The following is a 6556-nucleotide window of genomic DNA, read 5'->3' as shown; positions in this document are numbered from 1 at the left end:
TTTGTTTGTTTTCCCACTCCTCATGGCAGGCAGGATCTTAGTTCCCTGACCAGGGATCAAACCCATGCCCCCTGCAGTGGAAGTGCAGTCTTAACCACTGGACCGTGAGGGGAGTCCCTGGATTTTTTTTAATTTTGAGTTTTCCATTTAGGTCTGTGATCCATTTTGAGTTAATTGTTTTGCAACATGTAAAGTCTGTATCAGCATTCTTTTTTGTTGTATGTGGATGTCTAGTTGTCCCAGCACTGTGAGTTAAAAGACTCCTTTCTCTATTGAATTGCCTTTGCTCCTTTGTTAAAGATCAGTTGACTGTATGAGGGGTCTGTTTCTAGGTTTTCTATTCTGTGCCTTGGTCTATTTGTCTCTTCTTTTGCTAATAGTTTGTGGTCTTGATTATTGTAGCTTTAAAGTCCGTTTTGAAATCCAGTAATATCAGTTCTCTGACTTTGATCTTCTTCGGTATTGATTTGAGTTGGTTATTATGGATCTTTTCATTTTTTATATAAACTCTAGATTGTTACTATCTACAAAATATCTTGCTGGAGTTTTGAGCTGAATTGTTTTGAGTATATAAATCAAGTTGGGAGTAACTGATATCTCAACAATCTTGCAACCTCCTATCCATGAACATGGAGTGTTTCTCTATTTATTTAGATCTTCCTTAATTTTTTTCAGTGACATTTGTATTTCTCATATAAATCTTATACTTATTTTTCTAAGAATTATTTATAATCGATCTTTTTTTGGTGCTAATGTAAATGGCATTAGGTTTCTCAATTGCAAGTTCAATTTGTTTATTGGAAAACAATTGACTGTTGAATATTAACCTTGGCTTACTGATACCAGGAGTTTTCTTGTTGTTGGTTATTTGAGATTTCCTACGTAGACAATTAGGTCATCTGTGAGCAAAAACAGGTTTATTTTTTCCATTCAAATCTGTATGTCTTTTTCTTCCTTCTCTTATCTTATTGCATTGGCTAGGACTTCCAGTCCAGTGTTGAATAGGCATGGTGAGAAGGCATATCTTAGCCTTGTTCCTGATCTTAGTGTGAGAGCATCTATCGTCTCAGTATGAAGTAGGATGTTTTACCTGTTTTTTGTTTTTTTTTTTTAAAGATGTTCTATTCAGTATATGAAGCTGAGCCAATGCCTCTCTACTTCTAGTTTGCTGGGAAATTTTATGATGAATGGGTATTGGATTTTATCAAATTCTTTTCTTCACCTATTGATATGATCATGTGATTATTTTCTTTAGCCTAGTGATATGATGAGTTAGCATTACTGATTTTCAAATGTTGCACACCTGAAATAAAGTCCACTTAGTTGTGGTATATAATTCCTTTTATACATTGTTAGATTTGTTTTGCTTATACTTTGTTGGGGAATTTGCATCTATGTTCATGAGAGATATTGGTGGTCAATTCTCCTTTCTTTTAATTTCTTTTTCTGGTTTTGACATTAGAGTGGTGCTGGCCTCATAGAATGAATTAGGAAGTGTCCCCTCTGCTTCTGTTTTCTGGAAGAGATTGTAGAGAATTGTTTTCATGTCTTCCTTAAATTTTTGTTAGAATTCATCAGTGGAATCATCTGGGCCTGGTGCTGTCTTTACTGGAAGCTTATTAATTATAGATTAAATTTCTTTAATAGATACAGACTTATTCTGATTATCTATTTATCCTTGTATAGTTTTGGGAAATTGTATCTTCAAGCAATTTGTCGATTTAACTTTTCAAATTTGTAGGCATAGAGTTGTTTATAATATTCATTTATTATCCTTTTAATGTCCGTGGAATCAGTAGTGATGGCCCTTCTTTCATTTCTGCTATTAGCGGTTTAATTGGTGTTTTCTCTCTTTTTATTTTCCTTGAGTAGCCTGGTTAGACTGTTATCTTGTTTTTTCTTTTTTCTTTTGGATATGTGCAAAGAAACAGCTTCTGGGTTTGTTGCTTTTCACTATTTTTTTCCCCTTTCTTCAGTGTCATTGATTTCTGCTTTGATTTATTATTTCTTTTTCCTCTGCTTTTTTTCTCTTCTTTCACCAGTTTACTAAGGTAGAAGCTTAAATTATTGATTTTAGATTTTTCTAGTATAGACATTCAATGCTATACATGTCCCTTTAAGTACTGGTTTTGCTATATTACACAACTTTTGATAAGTTGTAATTTTGTTTCCATTTACTTAAACATATTTAAAAATTTCTCATTAGATTTTCTCTTTGGCCCATGTGTTATTTAGAAGTATATTGTTTAATCTCCAAATACCCTTGATTTTCTTGCTACTTTTTTGTTATCAATTTCTAGTTTATTTCCATCGCAGAATGAGATTATTCTTTGTATCATTTATATTCTTTTAAGTTTGATGATGTGTGTTTTATGGCATAGAATGTGATCTATCTTGGTGTATGTTCCGTGTGGACTTGAAGATAATGTGCTTTCTGCTTTTGTCAAGTATTCTATGAATGTCATTTAGATCTAGTTAATTGATGTTGCTTTTCAGTTCAACTGCACCTTACTGATTTTCTGCCTAGTGGATTTGTCAATTATGAAAAGAGATGTGTTGACATCTCCTTCTATAAGAGTAGATGTGTCTCATCAGTGTTTGCCTCGTGTATCTTAACAGAATTTTTTGGTGCATACACATTATGGGTTGCCATGATTTCTTTGAGAATTGGCCACTTAATCATTAAGTAATGCCCATCTTTATTCCTGACTTTCTTGTTGTGAATACTGCTTTGTCTGAAATAATATAGCTAGAGCAGATGGGTTTTTTTTCCACTCATATTAGCATGGTAGAGTTTTCTCCATCCCTTTACGTTTTTTTTTGAATTTTATTTTATTTTATTTTTTTACACAGCAGGTTCTTATTAGGTATCTGTTTTGTACATATTGGTATATATACGTCTATCCCAATCTCCCCATTCATCCCACCCCCGCTTTGCCCCCCTTGGTGTCCATACGTTTGTTCTCTACATCTGTGTCTCTATTTCCGCCTTGCAGACTGGTTCATCTGTACCATTTTTCTAGATTCCATATGTAGGCATTAATGTACAATATTTGTTTTTCTCTTTCTGGCTTACTTCACTCTGCATGATAGTCTCTAGGTCCGTCCACGTCTCTACAAATGACCCAATTTCATTCCTATTTATGGCTGAGTAATACTCCATTGTATATATGTAGCACACCTGCTTTATCCATTCATCTGTCGATGGGCATTTAGGTTGCTTCCATGACCTGGCTATTGTATCCATCCCTTTACTTTTAATCATTTCATGTCTTTATATTTAAAGTGTGTTTCTTGTAAACAGCATAGGGTTAGATCTCCTTTGTTTTCATTCTTTTTTTATCAATCTCTACCTTTTAATTGGTATATTTAGACCATTCACATTAAAAGTGATTATTGATATAGTTGGATTAACATTGACCATATTTGTAACTGTTTTCTACTCCTTGAGCTTACTCTTTGTTTCCTTTTCAATCTCGTGCTCTTTTTCTGCCTTCTCTAGTTTTAATTCAAGATTTCATGTTATTCCATTTTCTCTCCTCTTTCGCATATCAGTTATACATTTATAAAATTTCTAGTGGTTTCTGTAGCGTTTGCGTTATACATTTGCAACGTATTCAAGTCCTCTTTCAAATAACCCCATCCTGCTTCACGGTTAGTGCAGGTATCTCGTAACAGTGCAAGTATACCATTTCTGCCATTTATTTTTCTTATCCATAATGTATAATCACTGGATGCATTGCTGTTATATTATTATTTTGAAGAAATATTTATCTTTTTTGATCAGTTGAAAATAATAAAAATAAAAGGCTTTTTTTAATCTTCATTTATTTCTTGTGTTACTCTCTTCCTTTCTTTACATCAGCCAAAGCTTCTGACCTATATCATTTTCCTTTTCCCAGAAGAACTTCTTTTAACATTTCTTGCAAAGTAGATCTGTGTGACAAATTTCTGTCAGTTTTTTTGTCTGTCAGAGAAAGTCTTTATTTCTCATTACTGTTGAAGGATTTTCTCCCCCTGCCTACAGAATTCTAGGTTGGTGGTAGTGTTTTTGTTGTTGTTGTTGGGTTTTTTCATTTCAATGCTTAAATTTAACTGTAGCCTTTTCTTGATAGCATCGTTTGTGAAGAGAAATCTTGGTAATTGTTACCCTTGATCCTCTATAGTAAGTTCTTTTTTCCTCTAGCTCGTCTCAAGAATTCTCTTTCTGTTTGGTTTTCTGCAGTTTGAGTATGATATGCCTAGGTGTAGATTTTTTTTTCTCTTTATCCTGCTTGGTGTTCTCCGAGGTTCCTAGATCTGTGGTTTAGTGTCTGTGATTAATTTGGGGAAATTCTCAGTCATTATTACTTTGAAAATTCTGCTTCTTTCTCTGTTTCTTCTCAGATTATTCCCACTATGCATATATTACATCCCTTGTAATTGTTCCACAATCCTTGGTTACTCTTTTCTTTTTTAAAAATTATTTTGTTTTCTCTTTGCTTTTTAGTTTGAGGGTTTTCTGTCAATGTATATCTTTAATTTCACTGATTCTTTCCTTGGCCATGTGCAGTCTACCGGTGAGCCCATCAGTGGCATTCTTCATGTCAGTTTCGATGTTTTTGATTTCTCACATTTCCTTTTGATGCTTTCCTACAGATTCCATCCCTCTACGTACATTACCTACTGTTCTTGCATGTTGTTCACTTTTTCCATTAGAGGCCTAGCGTATGAATCATAAGTATTCTAAAATCCTAGTCTGATATTCCAAATTATCTGCTATATCTGAGTGTGGTTAGCTTACTTGCTTTGTTTAATCAGACTGTGCTTTTCTGCCTTTTAGCATATCTTATAATTTTTCGTTGAAGGCTGGACTTGATGTATTGGATAATAGGAAACAATTTAAAGGGCCTTTAGCATGAGAGTTTGTGTTTATCTGCATAAGAGTTATGTCGTGTTTACTGTTTGCTCTTACTGTAGGCGCCTGAGATTTCAATTTCCTTGAGTGCTCTTGTTGTCTTTGATTTTCCCTAGGAACACCTTCATAAGTGGTCTAAGCCTTGCAGTTCTTTCAGCAGGAATCCTCTGGTATTATATTGGAACCTTGTTGATGCAGTGGTAAGGTGTCCGGGAAGTGTTCTATAATCCTGTGATTAGCTGTCCATGTTTTAGTGGCTCTGTGACCCCTGGGCTGTTGCTTTACAAATGCTTCTCAGCTTTTATCCCCCCTGTTATGTGACACAGAAAGTCTGGAGGGGGCTGGAGTAAGGATCTTCCCTTCATCCAAGGTAGTTGGTGTAGGAAAGTACACAGAACAGAAACATCTGGGCCTGTGTTTCAAAATGGTTACTTTTTCCTAGGTGTATTTCAAAAGGGTTTATGTCCCCCTCATGCCAAAAGCATGAGGACATTTTTCTTTGATCTTCACTGTGAGAACCTTTTAGGACCCCAGAAGGTAAAACTCACAGAAGTGTGTGGGCTCCCCTAAGACTAGGCTCCTAGGAGTTTTGGGCTCTGAAGCTGTCACACATAGCTTCCAGTGTTGCATCAAGTACAATGTAAATTTTTCTCCTCCTTCCTGGATCCAGGACTTTCAGCTCCCAGTGAGCTGTCATTCCCTGTATTTCCCTGCATCTTCAGTTTTGAAGCATTGGTTTTCCCTGTAACTTCAATTCTCTGATGGATCTAAGAAAAGTTGTTGATTTTCAGTTTGTTCAGCTTTTTGTCATTGTGAGAATGGGAGTGATGACTTCCAAGATGTTCACGTGGCAGAGCAGGAAAATTCTTGTCAAATAGTAGAGGTGGTACCATCTGTCCGTGTCTTGTTTCTTATTTTATCGGGAATTCTGATAACATTCCACATTTAAGTACGCTTAATACATATAGATTTTACAAAGAGAAATTTCCTACTGTTGTGAGTTTGCGAAAAGTTATTACCGTGGACTGGTGTAAAATTTTTTATCAAAGGCCCTTTCTTTACCCCTGCATATAATTAAATTGTGATTTATACTAAGAAATATATATTTGGTCTTTGTCCCCAGAGCTGCTAAAACTGTTGGGGCTTCCTAAGTGAAAAGAGCAAGAAAGGTGAAAGGAGTGTTTCATGTTACTGGTAACAAGCCCCTTTCAACCACACCTGAGTTTATGTTAATGAGGTGACTTTTGGAAAGCCCCTAAGGGTGGGGGCCTGCCTGGGGGACCCACCATGTGATCAGGGGCTAGGAACTTTCAGTCCTACCCTCTGAGGGAAGAAGGGCTGGAAATTGACTTAATTAACCAGTGGCCAATGATTTAATTAATTATGCCTGTGTAATGAAGCCTGCATACAAATCCTAACCAAAATGGTCTGGAGAGCTTCCAGTTTGCCGAACGCACGTAGGTGCTAGGAGGGTGATGCAGCTGGAGAGGGCATGAGAGCTCCACACCCCTTCCCCACACCTCACTCTAAGTATCTCTTCCGTTTGGCTGTTAGGGAGTCACATCCTTTTATAATAATCCAGTAATCTAGTAAGTACACTGTTCCCTTGAGTTCTTTGAGCCACTTTAGAAAATTACCAAACCCAGGGAGGGGGTTGTG

This window comes from Grampus griseus (genome assembly GCF_964374135.1).
Source record: "Grampus griseus genome assembly, chromosome: X".
NCBI classification, from domain to species: Eukaryota; Metazoa; Chordata; class Mammalia; order Artiodactyla; family Delphinidae; genus Grampus; species Grampus griseus.
The sequence above is the reverse complement of the archived record's forward strand: the minus strand, read 5'-3'. Positions refer to the sequence as shown.